We start from the raw sequence: 18670 nt of genomic DNA, 5'->3' as shown, positions 1-18670 counted from the left end.
TTGGCTCCTTGATAACAAGTTCATGCCAAGCAACAGTTGCTGTATGGGTACCACCAGAGCTACTGTGGATCTTCCCACAGGAATTAAATTCACTAGTGAATGCTAAGCAGTCTTGATCTGAAAACTTAAGAGATATCATGTTGTGAGAAAGTAAACTAATTAGTCACTGCATTCCACAAAAACCTTCAAAGAGTAATTGTAAATCCCCAGCAAGACCCATACACCAATTAAAAATAGCAACATTCCATAGCAAAAGTTATGAGAGCTGGATTGTAGCCAGTCAACTGTATGTAGCATGTGTGGTCTTTAATCTGGTCTGTGTCATCAGGGTAACACACAAGAAGAAGCAAAGGATACCCACAAGATGTCCATCAGACAGCACTACATACAAAGACACTGGTATTGTATCCTCAAATTGTTGTAATTGCTTGTTTTTTAAGGCCTGTGTCAACCAGGTCCAGGGCCTGGCAAGCTTCCGAAGTCAGTTGCCGTGGTGACAGCAAAGTAGAATCTCGCAGCACAAAGGAGTGAGCTGTGCAGTTGTTATGTTTAAGTAAGGATACATCCAGTTAGTGTGAGACATCCTTTGGCAAAGATACCCCTCGAGTTTGCACAATTTGGGTAAGCACTTTCATGGGTAATCATTTCCACGGGGTTTGCCACTGGCAACTGTAATCCATAGCAGGCCGCAGTGCAGGTCACAAAGGTGTAAAACAGCTGCAGAACAGGGCTACCAATCAAAAATGTTCTTCAGATTATGGTAGCAATATACTTGAGGAGAATCAGTCTGTACCAGTGAGTAGGCTTAAGCAGCATACTACTGGCATTTTAACATTATCCATTGTAACATTGGTATGGCATGACTGTCCTAGTTCAGCAGGAGGGACCAGCTAACACTGTGTGGGGGTGATCAAAGCTGTGTAATCTACCCCCTCTATTCATTCCCCAAGGACAATGGGCCATTAGCAGCAGCTGCCCAGGGAGTCATTATCACCTTCACACCCAGCCTGAGGGGGCGGAGCTGCTAATGGGCCATCAACAGTTCAACAATACCCCCTGGCTCCAGAGTTAATCACTCATTGTGTGAGTCCCCGCCCAGGGGGAGGGACTGGGTGCTCCCTGAGGGTACATAAGTGGTGGGTAAGAAGACCTTGGGTACTTCTCGTCGGATCCAGAGGAGCAGCAGGGCCTCGACAGGAGGAGATCACCACTCTTGCCCAGACTACAGCCCTTGCCTGCACCAACAGGTTTTTCATTTCCTTTTGTTCTGGACTTGGGGGAGCCACAGGGGTCTCAGCACAAGGGCAAACAAACCCCCTTGGGTTTGTGCCCCAGGACACTGGGTTATACTGCTGGGTTTTTTGTGAGTTGAAAGCAATTTCCCTTTTGTGTCAGTGTTTTTATTGTAATATTATTATTAAATTTTAGCTCTGACTTATAATCTCTCTCGTGGTGAGTTCATTTCCCCTGCTAGTTCGCCTTTAAACCAGCACACATGACACTGTTCGTTAAAGGCAGTGGAAAAAACAAAGTTACATTGAGCATCTTTATGCAGAGAAACAGTAGAAAAGGAAACAACCATCTTAGAACAATAAACAAAATTTTTCATCCCTTTGACAACATAATTGAAAAAAGGAATCCTTAGCTGAAAAATACCTATGTTCCCTGTATCTGAAAATTTTGGTGGAAGGGTACACTGTAGGTCTTTGCTCTTTTGATGTTTGTAAACTGCGCTGGCAAAATGACTGCAAAGCTCTCTGTAGCATCCTGTACCTCTACTAACATTGAGGCAGTTGTAGTAGTAGCTAAAAACTATAAACTCAGGGCAAAAAACAAGTTGAGAATGATGGTAACATCTCTGTCTGTCCAGTGAATTTAATGTTTGATCTGTGAACTTGTGAAAAGCCTGAGAAAGATATGCTTTTACGAGCATAGGCTAAGCTATGTGGCTCTCTGCTAGAATTATCACTAGCAGTGTTAGAGTCCAAAAACACATCGCGTGGATTCACGTTTCAAATGCAGTATCAATCGTCCCAGGTAGCACAAAAGAGTCTCTGCAAAATGTTATTGGTAAGTTTTGGGGCAACTGTGGTAAACCTTTCGCGTTGCTAGCAATAGTCGGTTGATGAGCTGATGAAACAAACAGGAAAACTTCTCAAAGAAACAGTTTGAGTCTGCACGGCTTCCCTTTTCCCCCGCGCCTGCCCCCCGTCTCCCGAGAGCTGAGCTGGAACTACAACACCCAGAGTCCTATGTGAGTGAACCACATTACCCAGGAATCTTTGCAGGTTTTGTCGGGACTACAACAACCATGACGCTTTGCAAGAGTCATGCGCATGGCAAAAAGCTCGATGACACATGCGAGGGAGCCTGTCCACCCCCCTCCCCCCCCCCATCGGAGGGGGGGCTGGCCCCCACCTCTAAAAGCGCCATATTTGAAACGCAGGAAAAAATTCTTTTCGCAACGTAAGGCTGGAATAGACCTAGAAAAACAGACATCTGCACTGTGCAGAGACGAAAACAAAGAGCACGGTACAGAACAAAGCCCATGTGGTGCATTTGGAGTTAAACCGTCCTTAGCAAGCAGAGATTCATGTCTCATGTCCCGTTTTGAGCTGTCTTTATTGCGCCAACTCCAGGAGTATCTGCAAGGCAGTGGGGGAAGGGGGGGGGGGGTGTCGAGGGGGAAAAGGGAGCGTTCCAAGGCGGCAAAAAACGGCAGCAGCGGCGGGAATGGCGGGGGCTGAAGCGATCGCCAAAAGCGGCGGAAGCTGGAGCCACAGCGGTGGCTTCCCACAGAGATCAGAGCCGGACCTGCGGCACAGCTGGGGGGGGGAGGGAAACGAGCCGCGCTGGAGCAGACAGGCTGCTGCATCGCGGCGGCGCCCAGGGCAGGCAGCTCGGCTGGGAGCGGGACGGGGGGCAGGGGGCGGGGAGGCAGAGGGGGCAGTGTCCACAGAGCTGCAGCAGCAGCGGCGACCGCGCACCGGGTAGCGATTCTTTGCTAGGCAAACTGAAAACCACAACAGTTGCATGGGTATGAAACAAATCGTGCCAAGAGCTAGCAGTTTAAAAAGTAAGATTGGTATTAAAACTTTAGGAATCAGAAAAAACGCATACAGGAGACCAAAAGTCCGCGTTGCATACAGGCAAACCTCAGTTCTTGTCCCCGAAACCTGGGAAAGGTGGAAAAGAGGCACACCTCCCACACACAGCAATTTAAAGCAGCTAAAGCACTCTTGGCCCTCACTCGGTGTCGGAAATCCCACCAGAGTTCACGAAGGGTACAGGCTGCAAAGAAAACAATTTCTGGAATGGGGGTTAGACAAGCCACTGCCTATGAATGTTCAAAACCACGCCTGCGTCATGGAAAAAAAATCAAAGAAAGGAGGTTTCACTAAGGCAGTGGTGCCATTCCGCAGCGGTAGGATCCAGTGGGAAGCAGGGTCCATCAGGAAACGACTCAGGCTGAAGCAACAGCTGTAAAGTCATCTGGCGGTAGGGAATTCAAGTCCGTGAGGGGTGCAGGGGAACAGCTTACTGAGTTACAGGGTCGAGCATCCCTGCTGCTAGCAGAAACGCTGTGTGGTCCCCGACAGCATCAGCAGTTTTACAGCAGCTTTCACAGTAACTCTGTCCCCAGGTGCTGCTGGCAAGAGCTGGGGTGGCCAATATGTTGGGCTCGCAGGAGGAGAAGCAGCTTGCAGCTTTTCTGCACTCATTGTTAAGCAGGCATTAGCATCATCATCGCCTTTTGTAGCAGCATTAAACAAAGTGTCGCAGGTTTGGCCTAGCTGTTGCCAACCCTGGACTGGCCCCCCTTTCTCCTCCCAGAACCTTCCCAGCAAAGGAAAGGAAAAAAACTGAAAAGAAATGCACTCTAAAGAAACTGAACTGAATAAAAAGAATAAATTATATTTACTAACATTTACAAACCACACTGTATACACAATACATAGGATCTCACCCCCCAGGGGAGAGGGGAAGGGAGAAAAGGGGACTGATTAGCCGGAAAATAGGGAAGACACCAACCCAACCCAACGAAACCGAATGAATCAAAACAAACACAATTAAAAACCTCAAGGAAGGGGAACAAGAATGAAACAATCTCACCCAGGACAGGAGAACCACCAGGGACCGGAGGGACCAGACTTCAACCACCTCCCTCCAGCTCCTCAGCCAAGGAAGGGATGACAGCTACCAAAACCACTCCCCCCCTGCTACGTGGAAGACACGTGTGGAATACTTGTAACTTCCTTAGATACAATGGTTACTGAGGAAGCCATGGGTCAAACCATTACATTCTCCACCCCTTATTCCACACTGGTCTTTCCACACAATCTTTATATTATTGCATTTGCTTATATCCCACACATATATATATAGTCCATATGCGGTCCTTCGAGGCAGATGTCTTGTCATCAAGGATCAACACCGTCATCAGTTCAGCTTTAGTCCTTTGCCTTTTGGTTAGAGTCACAGTTCCAAGTTGAGGCCTAGTCCACAGTTCAGGGCTGCCTTATCGTTGGACATCATGGGATACCCGTACCGGCTTTGTTTGGGTTTTTCTCATCTCGTGTCTGGTTTCCTGCAAAACACAACTCAAAGCACATCATTAGTTCTTCCCCAAGGCTAGGTTGCCTTGGGGCACACACTGGATCTCACCATCTTTCCTCATTACCCACCAGGTGTTTCTGGACCCTTGGGCAAAAACAATCCCACGAATGGGTTTGTCTTGGCCCAAGGGAGGGGTAATCCAGACAGATTTCCCTAACATGCCTCTCAAGTGAATTCCTGGAACTTTGTCTCCATCTACCGTGTGGAGGGATTCTGCTTGGGCAGGACCAGCTCGATTGACAGAGCCTCTGGTGTTAACCAACCAGGTGGCCTTGGCTAAATGCTTATCCCAGTTCTTGAAGGTTCCTCCACCTAGTGCCTTCAGAGTTATTTTTAACAGTCCATTGCACCTTTCAACCTTTCCAGCAGCAGGTGCATGATATGGAATGTGATATACCCATTCAATACCATGCTCCCGTGCCCAAGTGTCCACTAGATTGTTCTTGAAATGAGTCCCATTATCTGACTCAATGCGATCTGGAGTGCCATGCCTCCACAGGACCTGTTTTTCAAGGCCCAAGATAGTATTCCGGGCCGTTGCATGTGGTACCGAATATGTCTCTAACCATCCGGTGGTCGCTTCAACAATGGTAAGCACATAGCACTTACCTTGGCTAGTCTGTGGCAACGTGATGTAGTCAACCTGCCAGGCCTCTCCGTATTTATACTTGTCCCAGCGTCCACCATACCAGAGGGGCTTCAACCTTTTTGCCTGCTTAATGGCAGCACAGGTTTCACAATCGCGGATAACCTGAGAAATAGTGTCCATAGTTAAATCCACCCCTCTGTCTCATGCCCATTTATAGGTTGCGTCCCGGCCTTGATGGCCTGAAGCATCATGGACCCATTGAGCTAGGAACAATTCTCCCTTTTGCTGCCAATCGAGGTCTACTTGTGACACCTCAATCTGTGCAGCTCGGTCTGCCTGTCTGTTATTATCTTGTTCCTCATTAGCTCGACCTTTGGGCACATGGGCATCTGCATGGCGGACTCTCACATTCAATTTCTTTACTCTGGCAGCAATGTCTTGCCACAGATCTGCAGCCCAGATGGGCTTCCCTCTACGCCTCCAATTCATCTTCTCCCACCGGTCTAGCCATCCCCAGAGAGCATTTGTTATCATCCATGAGTCGGTGTACAAGTAGAACCTTGGCCATCCTTCTCTTTCTGCAATGTCTAGGGCCAATTGGACAGCTTTGAGTTCTGCGAACTGACTCGATTCGCCTTTCCCCTCAGTGGCTTCTGCCACCTGCTGGGTGGGATTCCACACAGCTGCTTTCCACTTACGGCTCCTCCCTACGATACGGCAAGAACCATCAGTGAAAAGGGCATAGCGTGTCTCTTCATCTGGCAGCTGATTATATGGTGGAGCTTCTTCAGCTCGACTCACTGACTCTTTCTCTTCTTCATCTGCCAGGCTGAAGTTCCCACCTTCAGGCCAATTGGTTATAATTTCTAGAATTCCAGGGCGATTCGAGCTCCCAATTCGAACACGTTGTATAATCAAAGCAATCCACTTGCTCCACGTGGCATCGGTGGCATGGTGTGTAGGGGGCACTTTTCCCTTAAACATCCAGCTTAACACTGGTAGTCGAGGTGCCAGGAAAAGCTGGGCTTCAGTACCAATTACCTCTGAGGCTGCTCGTATGCCTTCATATGCCGCTAGGATTTCCTTCTCCATAGGGGTGTAATTGGCCTCAGAGCCTTTGTAGCTTTGGCTCCAGAAACCAAGTGGTTGCCCTCGTGTCTCACCAGGCACCTTTTGCCAGAGGCTCCAGGAGGGACCTTTATCTCCAGCTGTGGAATAAAGTACATTCTTCACATCTGGTCCCGTCCTGACTGGTCCAAGAGCCACGGCATGTGCGATTTCTTGCTTGATCTGCTTGAAAGCCTGTTGTTGTTCAGGACCCCATTGGAAAATGTTCTTTTTACGGGTCACAAAATAGAGAGGGCTCACGATCTGGCTGTACTCTGGGATGTGCATTCGCCAGAAGCCTATGGCTCCCAGAAACGCTTGGGTCTCTTTCTTGTTAGTCGGTGGAGCCATTGCTACAATCTTATTGATGATGTCGGTTGGAATCTGGCGACGTCCATCTTGCCATTTCACCCCAAGGAACTGAATCTCTCTGGCAGGTCCCTTAACCTTGCTCTTTTTGATGGCAAAACCGGCTTTGATGAGAATCTGAATAATCTTTCGTCCTTTTTCGAAGACTTCTTCTGCTGTATCTCCCCATACAATGACATCATCAATATACTGGATGTGTTCTGGGGCCTCACCCTTCTCCAATGTGGCCTGGATCAGCCCATGACAAATGGTTGGACTGTGTTTCCACCCCTGGGGCAATCGGTTCCAGGTGTACTGCACGCCCCTCCAGGTGAAAGCAAACTGTGGCCTGCACTCTGGTGCCAGAGGAATGGAGAAGAATGCATTAGCAATGTCAATAGTGGCATACCACTTTGCTGCTCTGGACTCCAGCTCATACTGGAGCTCCAACATATCTGGCACAGCGGCACTCAGCGGTGGCGTAACTTCATTCAGGCCACGATAGTCCACAGTCAGTCTCCATTCTCCATCTGATTTACGTACAGGCCAGATAGGGCTGTTGAAGGGTGAGTGTGTTCTGCTGACCACTCCTTGGCTCTCCAGCTTCCTGATCATTTTATGGATGGGAATCACAGCATCTCGGTTTGTATGATACTGTCGCCTATGTACAGTTGCAGTGGCCATCGGTACTTCTTGATCTTTGACTCGGACTAATCCCACAACAGAAGGGTCTTCTGAGAGACCAGGGAGAGTAGACAACTGTTTGGACTCTCCTTCAATCCCTGTGGCTACACCAAAAGCCCACCAGTATCCCTTCGGGTCCTTGAAGTGTCCTCTTTTTAAATAGTCCGTACCAAGGATGCTAGGGGCTTCTGCCCCTGTCACAATGGAATGCTTTTCCCATTGGTCTCCTGTTAGGCTCATGCCAGCCTCTACCACCGACAGGTCCTGAGACCCTCCGGTAACTCCAGAAATAGACAGTCTCTGTACTCTCATGTTCCGATGGCATTAATGTACATTGGGCACCAGTATCTACCAAAGCTCGGTATTTCTGAGGATCCGATGTGCCAGGCCATCGAACCCACACAGCCCAGTAAACCCGATTATCATCCTCGTCCCTCTCCTCCTCCTGGCAGGAGGCAGGGCCCCTCTATTGTTGTTCCTGGTCGGAGCATTCTCCATCTGACGTGTGCGATGCTCTGTCAGAGGCTCCTTCATCAGCATGGGGGGAGTTGCTTCTTTTGCGTCTCGGAGATCGATGTTTCTTTTCCAGGGTCTTTGCTTCAACTATGTTGACAGCTTTCTTGCCAGCTACTTTCCGTTTTAATTCTTGCACTCGGGCTTTAAGTTTAGAGGTGGGTTCACCGTGCCATTTTTTCATGTTTTCCCCTAATTCGCGCAGAACAGTCCATAAGACACTACACTCACTTTGTGTCTTACTCCTGGGGGCTTCCAGTTTTCTCTCGTGCTGCATGAGATGACCGAGAATGGGAACGGGAACGAGAACGAGAACTGGAACGAGAATAAGAACGAGACCTTCCTTTGTGACCTCTAGAACGTCTGCGTCTAGGTTCTTCTTCATACACAGAGCGTCTGGTATTCTTCTGGTGGCTTCTAGATTTCCCGCGTGCTGCATGAGGTGACCGAGAACGGGAACAGGACCGAGAACGGGAACAGGAACTTGAATGAGAATGAGAACGAGACCTTTCTTTGCGACCTCTAGAACCTTTGCCTCTAGGTTCTTCTTTATACACAGAGCGTCTGGGATTCTTTCCTACCCTTTCCCCACTGTAGAGGGAAGAATGCTGGTGGTTAGAGGGGACCCTCATGGTTTCTGATATTCTCCGTATCCAGTGACACATTCTGTCAACGTGTATCTCATTCTCGTCCATACTTAGAGGGTATGCGGATATCAGACACGGCATATAAGACTTAGGGGCCCCATTCATCACCTTATCCCACATCGGCTGTGTGCATGGCATCTTCTCTGGGACCAAGATGTCATAGTAATTTGGATCGGAGTATATAATCTCCAGCATGGCCAGTTCCCGCAGATACTGGATGCCTTCTTCTGCAGTATTCCACTCTCTTGGAGCACTCACCAAATACTCTTTAAATGGGTATCTTGCCCTCATGGCACGGAGGATTCGGGTCCAGAGACTGGATGCCATCTCCCCCAGTCCCATTTCCTGTTCTATTTCACGGTCTCGGGCAAGAGATCCCAATTGTTGTGCTTCATGACCTTCCAGCACATGGCTACTGGCCCCCTGGTCCCAACATCGCACCAGCCAGGTGAGGATGTGTTCATCGGGCCACCAACTGTAATCCCTTCGTATATCTCGAATCTCCTTTGGGGTCAATGATCGTATAATTTCACTTTCCCTCATTATTTCCTGACCATCTCTCCCACGTACTATTCTCTCTACCTGTGTTTTTACTCTTCCACTCCTCCGTGGAACCTCTCTCACTTCCTTTCTGACCCTCTCACGTGAAGGTGGGAATTGTTCGCGCCGTGAGGACGAGCTTCTATGGTGTTCACTTCGGGAGGATGGGTTCCTACGTCGCCCACGCTGTGGAGACTTCTACTTCGTTCGAGCCGTGGGGAAAGGCTCCTAGCTCGTGCACCCCGTGAAAGGGAGCTCCTGCGTTGTTCATCAGGTCTGATGAATGGAGGTAGCACATAGTCCTTGGAAGGCCGGGGTAAAGGCCTTCCCCGGTCATCTATTCCCTCAAATGTAGGTCTAGTATGGGGAGGTGGAATCATACTTCCAAAGGAGGGTTGCCTTTGGAGAGGCTGAAACGGTCCTTCCTCAGGCTGACGGAAGCGCGTTGACCTCCTCTCTTCCTCCACTGGGTACTTGCGTATGTAGTCAGAGCACCAATCATCGAATGTTATTCTATCCCAGGATGCTCGCACCGTCCCTTTCCTTTCTCCAGGCATGCCTCTGGTCTCTTTTGGACGTGCCCCCAGTCCCATTAGGTGTGCCCCATCCCTTGTGACCACTCCTCCCTCTCTAGCGGCTGCTCCCTCTTCTACTGTGACTATTCTTTCCTCTCGTGCCGTCGCTCCTTCCATCGTCACAGTAGTTTCTTCCTCTCTCACAGCTGCTTCTTCGTCTGCTTCTTCTTTTTCTTCTTCTGCTTGTTCCTCTCCTTCTTCTTCTCGTTCCAGTTGCAGAGGTGGTTTTGTAGTCTCCTTCGTCCTCATTGTTTTCTTCTTTATAGGGGCAATGATAATCTTCCGGTCCGTAACTTCAGTTTGAGTTCCCACAGAGCGAATAGGAACTGTATCCGCATCGGCTTGAGTTTGAGCTTCGACTGTGGTCTTGGTGGGTTTAGTAGGAATGGCCTCTTCCAGATCTACAGCTTGAGTCTGAGTTTCCACAGAGCAAATAGAAACTGTATTGACGTCGGCCTGAGTCTGAGCTTCAACTATGGTCTTAGCAGGCTTAATAGAGATGGCAACCTCCAGATCTACGGCTTGAGTCTGAATTTCTACGGAGCAACCGGAAGCTGTATTAGCTTCAGCTTGCGTCTGGGTTTCAGCCGTGGTTGTAGCGGGGACAGCAGAAATAGCCTTGTCCAGATCTGAAGCCTGAGTTTGGGTTTCTACCGAGCAAACAGAGGCTGTATTAACTTCAGCCTGCGTCTGAGTTTCAGCTGTGGTTGTAGCAGGGACAGCAGAAATAGCCTTGTCCAGATTTGAAGCCTGAGTTTGGGTTTCTACCGAGCAAACAGAGGCTGTATTAGCTTCAGCTACTTGTCCAAGTTCAGCAGGAGGGACCAGCTAACCTTGTGTGGGGGGTGATCAAAGCTGTCTATTCTACTCCCTCTATTCATTCCCCAAGGTCAATGGGCCATTAGCAGCAGCTGCCCAGGGAGCCATTATCACCTTCACACCCAGCCTGAGGGGGGGCGGAGCTGCTAATGGGCCATCAACAGCTCAACACCCCCTGGCTCCCAGAGTTAATCACCCATTGTGTGAGTCCCCGCCAAGGGGGAGGGACTGAGTGCTCCCTGAGGGTACATAAGTGGTGGGTAAGAAGACCTCGGGAACTTCTTGTTGGATCCAGAGCAGCAGCAGGACCTCGACAGGAGGAGATCACCGCTCTTAACCAGACTACAGCCCTCGCCTGCACCAACAGGTTTTTCTTTTCCTTTTGCTCTAGACTTGGGGGAACCACAGGGGTCTCAGCACAAGGGCTTAACAAACCCCCTTGGGTTTGTGCCCCAGGACACTGGGTTATACTGCTGGGGTTATGTGAGTTGAAAGCAATTGCCCTTGTGTGTCAGTGTTGTTATTGTAATATTATTATTAAATTTTAGCTCTGACTTATAATCTCTCTCGTGGTGAGTTCATTTCCCCTGCTGGTTCACCTTTAAACCAGCACACTACTTGAGTTTGGGTCTCTACAGAGTGAACGGGGGCTTTGTTGGCCTCGGTTTGAGTCTGAGTCTCAACTGTAGTTTTAGCAGGGACGGCGAAGATGGCCATGTCCGGGTCTGCAGCTTGAGTTTGGGTTTCTACAGAGCGGACGGAGACTGTATTAGTTTCAGCTACTTGAGTTTGGGTCTCTATAGAAACAGCATTGACCTCATGCTGTGTTTGGACTCTGCTTTCGGTAGTCTGAACGGGGACTACACAGGTCTCGGATGGCATATTTCCGTTTTCTATCCTGTCCTCAAGCCATTGACAGTAGTCCATGGCAGAGCGATAAGCACTAGCCAGGCCCCAACACAAAGCAGAGACTCGCGTATACGGGTCCTCATAGGAAAAACACTCTTCTGATAAACAGCGGGCCACCTCAGCAGAGTCACACACTTGTTCTGATGTGAACTTCCAATAAACGGAGGGTGAGATACGCCCTAGCACTTTACCGAGATCCGACCAAGCCCCATCCCACCCCGGGACTGGCCTGTCCAAAGCCCCTTCCAAAGTTCCAGCGAGTCCCCCAGAGGCACAGCCTTTCTTAGGTCTGAAACAAGGGAAAAACTGAAGTGCCAGCATTCTTCCAATCTTATACAACAGTTCCATTACCTTCATAAACACTAGTGCTGTCACAACACAATTTAGGTAATAACTGGGACCAATTGTAACAGTATGGAACTCTCTCAATAGTCTGTTAATGTCATAATTTAACAGGCCTTTCATGTCACATGTCAACAGGTCTTTAATGCCAAGATTCAGGAGGGCCTTACATGGATGACAATTATCAGGCAGACCTAGGTATGTCCCTAGGAGACCTCTCAGAGTGGGAGCAAGCATTAGCACCATCAGTATGTAAAAGAATAGAAAGACACTTAACAGGAGGCCTTTCACTACAAGAGACTGCCAGGCCATGCCAGCATGGTTGGAGTGACCTCCTCTGGTACCTTTCAGGTATTTGCTAAAAAGGGTGAAAACCATTCTTTCTATTGTTTACCTTATGCCTGAGTCCTCTGTTCCCAAACAAAAACCTTGTTTATATATACAAGATACTCTTGGCTGCCTTCACAGTGATTGTTTTGATAATACCATTTCAGTTGGCAGTTCTCCCGGACACTGTTCTCTAAACAGAGAACTATTTACAAAACAATCCAAGGTCAGTATCTCGGTGGAACCTCCAATAATGTCGCAGGTTTGGCCTAGCTGTTGCCAACCCTGGACTGGCCCCCCTTTCTCCTCCCAGAACCTTCCCAGCAAAGGAAAGGAAAAAAAACTGAAAAGAAATGCACTCTAAAGAAACTGAACTGAATAAAAAGAATAAATTATATTTACTAACATTTACAAACCACACTGTATACACAATACATAGGATCTCACCCCCCAGGGGAGAGGGGAAGGGAGAAAAAGGGACTGATTAGCCGGAAAATAGGGAAGACACCAACCCAACCCAAAGAAACTGAATGAATCAAAACAAACACAATTAAAAAACCTCAAGGAAGGGGAACAAGAATGAAACAATCTCACCCAGGACAGGAGAAACACCAGGGACCGGAGGGACCAGACTTCAACCACCTCCCTCCAGCTCCTCAGCCAAGGAAGGGATGACAGCTACCAAAACCACTCCCCCCCTGCTACGTGGAAGACACGTGTGGAATACTTGTAACTTCCTTAGATACAATGGTTACTGAGGAAGCCATAGGTCAAACCATTACACAAAGTCCTTCTCACTTGCTTCCAAGTTCGTAAATCAAAAGCTGTCCGGGCAGTGAGAGGCACATTGCTTTTCTTGCAGCAGACAAACAGCTCATGGAGGCAACACTCCTTAAAGGAAACCTCCTGTTCCTGAGTATGCGCTTAAATAAATACAAGACAGTTTTCTCTTCAGTAGAAAGCTGTGAGCCCATAGTCGCTCAACAAGCAAGTCTATAATACAAAAGACAAAAGAGGCTTCCCAGAGGCTCACCTGTCAACAGCCTGCAGGTGTCAGAGAGTACTGGACGTCCAAAATTTTAGGCTTTCCCGCCTAAGTTCATCTGGGCCACACTGCATCAACCTGCGGGCAATAAGAAATTAAACCATAAATCCACGCAGTGACAAGTCCATAAAAGCGTTTTGTTGAGTCATTAAGGCCGTAAAGTCAGAAGAAGGCACCAAAAGGTAGTCTTAAAACCCGCAGAGACACAGAAACGGGTGCAAAGCTCTTAAAAATGCAAAAAACTCACTATGAGGCACCATTTGTAAGCGTGAGAATGTGTGAGTTCGTAGTAAATCTTGAAGGTGAGAAAAAAATTAATTAGGCCACAGCTTACAGGTATCACACTCAAAGACAGTTTATTCACAAACTCCATGGACAGAAAAAAGACAGGTAAAAGCCCCTTTCTAACTTACCATTACAGAATATATCCCTTACTTATTCCCACCCATAGCTTCATCCCATAGGTTGAACCACAGTGTCTATAAAACTCATTACAGCTTTAATTGGATGACACTCTTCAGCAGATGTTCATTTTTGCTATGAGAAAAGTTATCTCTCAAGATTCCTTTCCTATGAACAAACCAACCTGAAACCTTCTTATCTTACTTGTTTTGCTAACTGTTGGTCCTTTTCACAGAACTAAAATCCTGCTCCTGTTAGCAGGTCCCAGAACTTCATCTGCCATTCTAAAAACCCTTTTTCTCAACTCAAAAATTTTTCTTTATTCCTACAGCCTGGTGATCTTAAATGGCTACGCTTGGATTTGAGTTAGTAATTAAGAATGATTATGAAGTAGAGAAAAGCCAGAACCTAGGGGATTTTACTAAAAGCACCCAACTTTCGGGGGAGTTTCCAAGAGATAAGGTTTAATTTACGGAAGACATCTAACTCTCAGTGAAGTCATAATTAAAGGTCCATGTAGCGAACAGGTTAATCCCAAGAAAAAAGCCAGAGCACCATGTTTGGCAAGACCCACTGCAAGAATCAGCAAGAATCAGCAAAATTAGACCGAGTTGAAAAGTTCATGAGGATGAAGAGCAAAAATACGACCACCACCAGATGAAGTAACAGGATCTCCCCTCATAATATTCCTCAAAATGGACAGCTCCGCCCCAACTCTGCCTGCTATGAATATTATAACTAGATATTGCAATATTATAATCGTGCATGAATATGTAGGTAAAAATATTGTAATCCCTCACTAGAAATGTATAAATACTGTAGCTTCTCACTGTAGATTTTGGAGCTCTTTTGTCCGATACTAATCGGAGGGTTCTCCAACGTTGTCTTAATAAATACCTTGCTGTTTATTGACTAAAACTTTGTCTCTAAACAGTTTGTTCTGCCTCTTTGGGCATCAATTCAATGATTTGTTCTTCAGTCTATGGCTATTCAAGGGTGGCAACTTGGGAGAAGGTTATACTTATCAAAGCTCCAAGGATCAGCGGTGTGAAGACTTGAGAGCAGGTGACTTTCTTTCTGGTCCTCATGTTTTTCAGGAGCTTTCTTGATTCAAGAGTAGTGGTTTATTTCTTTTATGCGGACTGCTGTAAACGTAGTCAGTAACACATGAAATGGTCTATCTTACTTCTTGTCTAGAGGATTTCCTGAAAAATTCTTAACATAAATCATATCACTAGGATTCAATGGATGTAACTTACTATCAGGCTGTTTAGGTTGGTGTTCTAGTACTACAGTAGCATTTCTGTTTAATTTGCTGTACAATATAATCGTAAACATACTGATTACTAATTTGATATAGGGTTTTGCTGTTGACAGAACTTAAAGGTATGGTTTGACAGAACTTATAGGTATGGTTTTTTCAAATGGACTCTGATGCGAGTTAAAGCAATAGCTAAAGCTTGATATTGTTGCCGTAAAAGTCTGTAAAAAAGACTCCGAGCCAAGTTTTGTAGGAGATAAGATAATGGGCAGGCACTTTAATGAGCAACCCCGCTCATCCAGGAATACATCGAAGTGCGCACCTGCAAGCTCTAAGTTCTATAGCTTTTATAATATAACCTATCCAATCACTACTGTCCACATGTCCAGTTCCACCTCTGTCCCCTCCTAGTTTCCACCCCTGTTGAATTGGGGCTGGGGTCGTTGGGACCCTCTGTCTTCATCCACCTCCTCTTCTTCAGCACACAAAGGTCTCTTGGATGCTCTCCAGGGCTTCGGGTCACACTGCTCCATGTTTATGTTCTCTTCTGATATGCTTTAATCAAGTACCTTGAGGAAGAGACTAAATAGCTGGCAGATCTCAGCTGCCTGTTCTGGAGCAGGGGTAGAGATAGAAGGACTTTATGTTACAAGCTGCTAAATATTAATTCACTAAAATCTACAGCATTACATCTACTGTGTTTCTAAAATCTACAAAATATGAAAATAGAAAAATTAAAAAAACCCTTTCGGCATCAATATTAATGCAAATTTGCTTCTTGACAATTTCTGGCTATTTGCTGTTTAATGAGGTGATTCATTTTTTCTACTTGTCCACTTGCTTGCCAAATAATCTGTAATGCTTTACTTATTGCTTGTACAATTTGTGCACAGAAATGAGTCCCTCTGTTTGAGGTTATACTTTTGGGGCCTCACAGAATGTGATATGATTTTATTTACCAATACTTTGACTGCTTTTCATGATGCATTTGTTTTGCAAGGGAACGCCTCAGACCACTCAGAAAATGTGTGTGTTAATAATGGCGACCCCCTTTCTTGGGAGTTCAGAAAAATTACCTTGCTTGATTTCACTTGGAAATTGCTCTCTGTTTATAGTTCCATGCTGTACTTTCGTCTTAGTGTTTGGAAAACACACTTCACATTAAGATGTGACTTGTTCCAATGCTGTGACCAAATTTGGCTTTGCTACTCGAGTTTTAAATGCTGGTACATTGGGTCTAATTCTTAATGGGTTTTGTTGTGCTCATTTTTACGAAATGCTAAACTAACTTTTCTGGTGTTATTAAATGTTTTGTTTTTAACTGCCTTTATTTATTTTCTACTAGTCTGTTTTTCATAATTTGCTTGTTTATCTGTATTTATTTTTTTCTCATACTAGAACTGCCACTGATAACTCTCTGCTACTTGCAGCAGCTAATTTAGCTTCTGCATCAGCTTTTCTGTTTGTTACCTCTGGAAGAGTGTTACCTCTTAGGTGTCTCCAGCAGTGCGTTATAGCCACCTGTGATGGGAGTTGGACGGCTTCTAGTAGTCGTAGGATTTCTTCAGCATATTCTACAGACTCTTCTTGTGCAGTTAAAGTCTTCTTTCTTTCTTGATTGCTCCATGAGCATGTACAATTAAAAAGGCATATTTAGAGTCTGTCCAGATATTAATGGGCTTACCTTTTGCCATTTCCAGAGCTCGGATGAGAGCTGTCAGTTCTGCTTTCTGGGCTGAAGTTCCGGTAGGCAGGGGTTTTGATTCAATCACTTGTTCTGTTGTGGTGACTGCATACCCAGCCGTTCTTGCGCCTTGCTTCTCGAAGCTGCTCCCACTGGTGAACCAGTTCTCTGTGTCTGGTACTGGTTCTTCTTTGAGGCCTGGGCAACTGGAAAATACTGCTTCGATGGTTTCTAGGCAGTCATGAGTAACAGGTTCACCTGAGGTTTTTCTTTCTAGGAATAAAGCTGGGTTGGCTATATTAGTCACTTGAATAGTTATGTCATTGGATTCAGCTAGAATTGCCTGATACTTCAGGAACCCAGAGGGTGACAGCCAATGGTTTCTTTTCTGTTCCAGCACTGCCGACACTGTATGAGAGACTGGCACAGTCATTTTCTGTCTTAGAGTGAATTTTCGGGCTTCTTCGGTGTTCATGATTACTGCAGTCACTGCCTTTGGCCATCTTTTGCTTACTTCATCTAATTGCTTAGAGAAGTAGGCTACAGGTCTTTTATCTGGCCCTAGGTGCTGGGCTAAAACCCCTGAGGCTATTCTTTGTTTTTTATGAAAGAATAGCAAGAAGGGCTTCATTACTATAGGTAAACCCAACGCAGGCAAAGGCTTTATTAGTTTCAGGGTTTTAAATACCACATAGTCTTTGTTGACTTTCAATATGTCATACAGTGGCTTTGCAATAAGTCCATCCTGATAGGTTTATAGAAAAGTTCAAAATTCTCTTACTGTTTGTGATCTTGGCATCTGATGAACGGCTTCTCTTCTTGCTGTTTTCAAGGGGGGGGTTGTTCTCCGGAGACTTCGTATCCAAGGTACAGCACTTTTCTTCTGCACTAGATGGTCTTTCTGTTGGAAAACTTGATCATTGTTATTAAGAAATTGTTTCACTGTAGAAGAACGCCAACTCCCAGTGGTTTGCTGTTATTGGTTTGATTCTTTAGCTAATTGACTGCCAAAAAATCGTGGGGAGTTTTAAAACCTTGAGATAACCTCATCCAGGTTAGTTGCATTTTTCTCTTGCTAATAACTGTCTCTTATTTTGATGCAGGAAGGATTTTTGATTTTTTGATTTTCACATTTTATAGATTTTAGGAACACACTAGATCTAGCAAAGTAGATTTTTAGTGGGTTAATATTTTAGCAGCTTAAGTTTAATGTCTTTCTATCCCTACCCCTGCTCCAGAACAGGGAGCTAAAATTCCTTAGCTGTTTAGTCTGTTGTTCAAGGTACAAGATTGAAAGGTATCAGAAGAAGACATAAACATGGGGCAGTGACCCAGAACACTGGAAACCCTCCAAGACCCCTTTGTATGCTGATGAAGAGGGGGTCTCATCGACCCCAGACCCAATTCCTAGGGGGATGGGACTGGGGCGGGACAGAGGTGGAACTGGAAATGTGTAAAGTGGTAATTGGATGGATCATATTATAAAAGCTATGGAAATGAAAGCTTGCCCACACGCACGTTGATGTATTCCTGAGCAAGCCTGGATGCTCATTAAAGTAACTACAATTTATCTTATCTCCTACTAAAACTTTGGCTTGGAGTCTTTTTTACAGACTTTTAAGGCATCAGTTTAAATGGAAATATCTTTTAACTTTCCTGTGCTAAGGGAAGACAAAAAAATGCATCTTTTAAATATAACACTGTGAACTAGACATGTTGGTGTTTTTTTTTTAATTCTTTTTGCCTTTTAGTCTTAGTGGGAATCATTTCTTAGCTACTGGATTAGACCTAATTGCAGCTCTATTTGGATAGGGGTTGCCTCTTTTGACTTACTGGCATGTCAGTTGCATAGCTCAAGGCTAAGCTTAGAGCAATTATTTACTTTAAATTCAATTTCACGTTGTTTGAATTGAATTTTGCTTCTAGATTTTAGCAAGTCTCTACTTAGTAAAGACTTAGGTGAATTTGGTAAATACAGTTTTGAGAAGCTTTTCTGGTTGGCCATTGGCTATGAACAAATTTATCACTTTTAGGTAACAATACTTTGATTAAAAAAGAACAGAAGTAGTTCCAGTTATTAATTAAAAGTCTAGTTTTTCTTCTAGCTTAATGTTAATCAGTGGGTCTGCTCTAGGGAAAGACCAACTGATTTCGGTCACTCAGTGTTCTGATATGCAATAACAGCTGCTTCTTGGTTTTAGTCTTTATCAGAGCAGTTTTGTTTCCAGTGTCCCTCCTTTTTGCAGTATGCACACTGATTT

The 18670-nt window shown here is 45.8% G+C and overlaps 1 long non-coding RNA gene across 1 annotated transcript in view; it reads right to left on the bottom strand.

The window, feature by feature from the left end:
• Positions 1-1193: 1193 nt before the first annotated feature.
• Positions 1194-18670, bottom strand: part of LOC139683024 (uncharacterized) — a 39024-nt gene continuing 21547 nt past the window's right edge. Inside the window, exons 2-3 of the long non-coding RNA XR_011699732.1 lie at positions 13051-13140; positions 1194-5368 (exon numbers count right to left, since the gene is read on the bottom strand). This is a non-coding gene — a long non-coding RNA (uncharacterized lncRNA). The remainder of the gene's footprint in view (positions 5369-13050; positions 13141-18670) is intronic.

This window comes from Pithys albifrons, chromosome 26, assembly GCF_047495875.1.
Source record: "Pithys albifrons albifrons isolate INPA30051 chromosome 26, PitAlb_v1, whole genome shotgun sequence".
Classification (NCBI taxonomy): Eukaryota; Metazoa; Chordata; class Aves; order Passeriformes; family Thamnophilidae; genus Pithys; species Pithys albifrons.
Note: the sequence above shows the minus strand (reverse complement) of the source record. Positions and strands in the feature narration are given on the sequence as shown.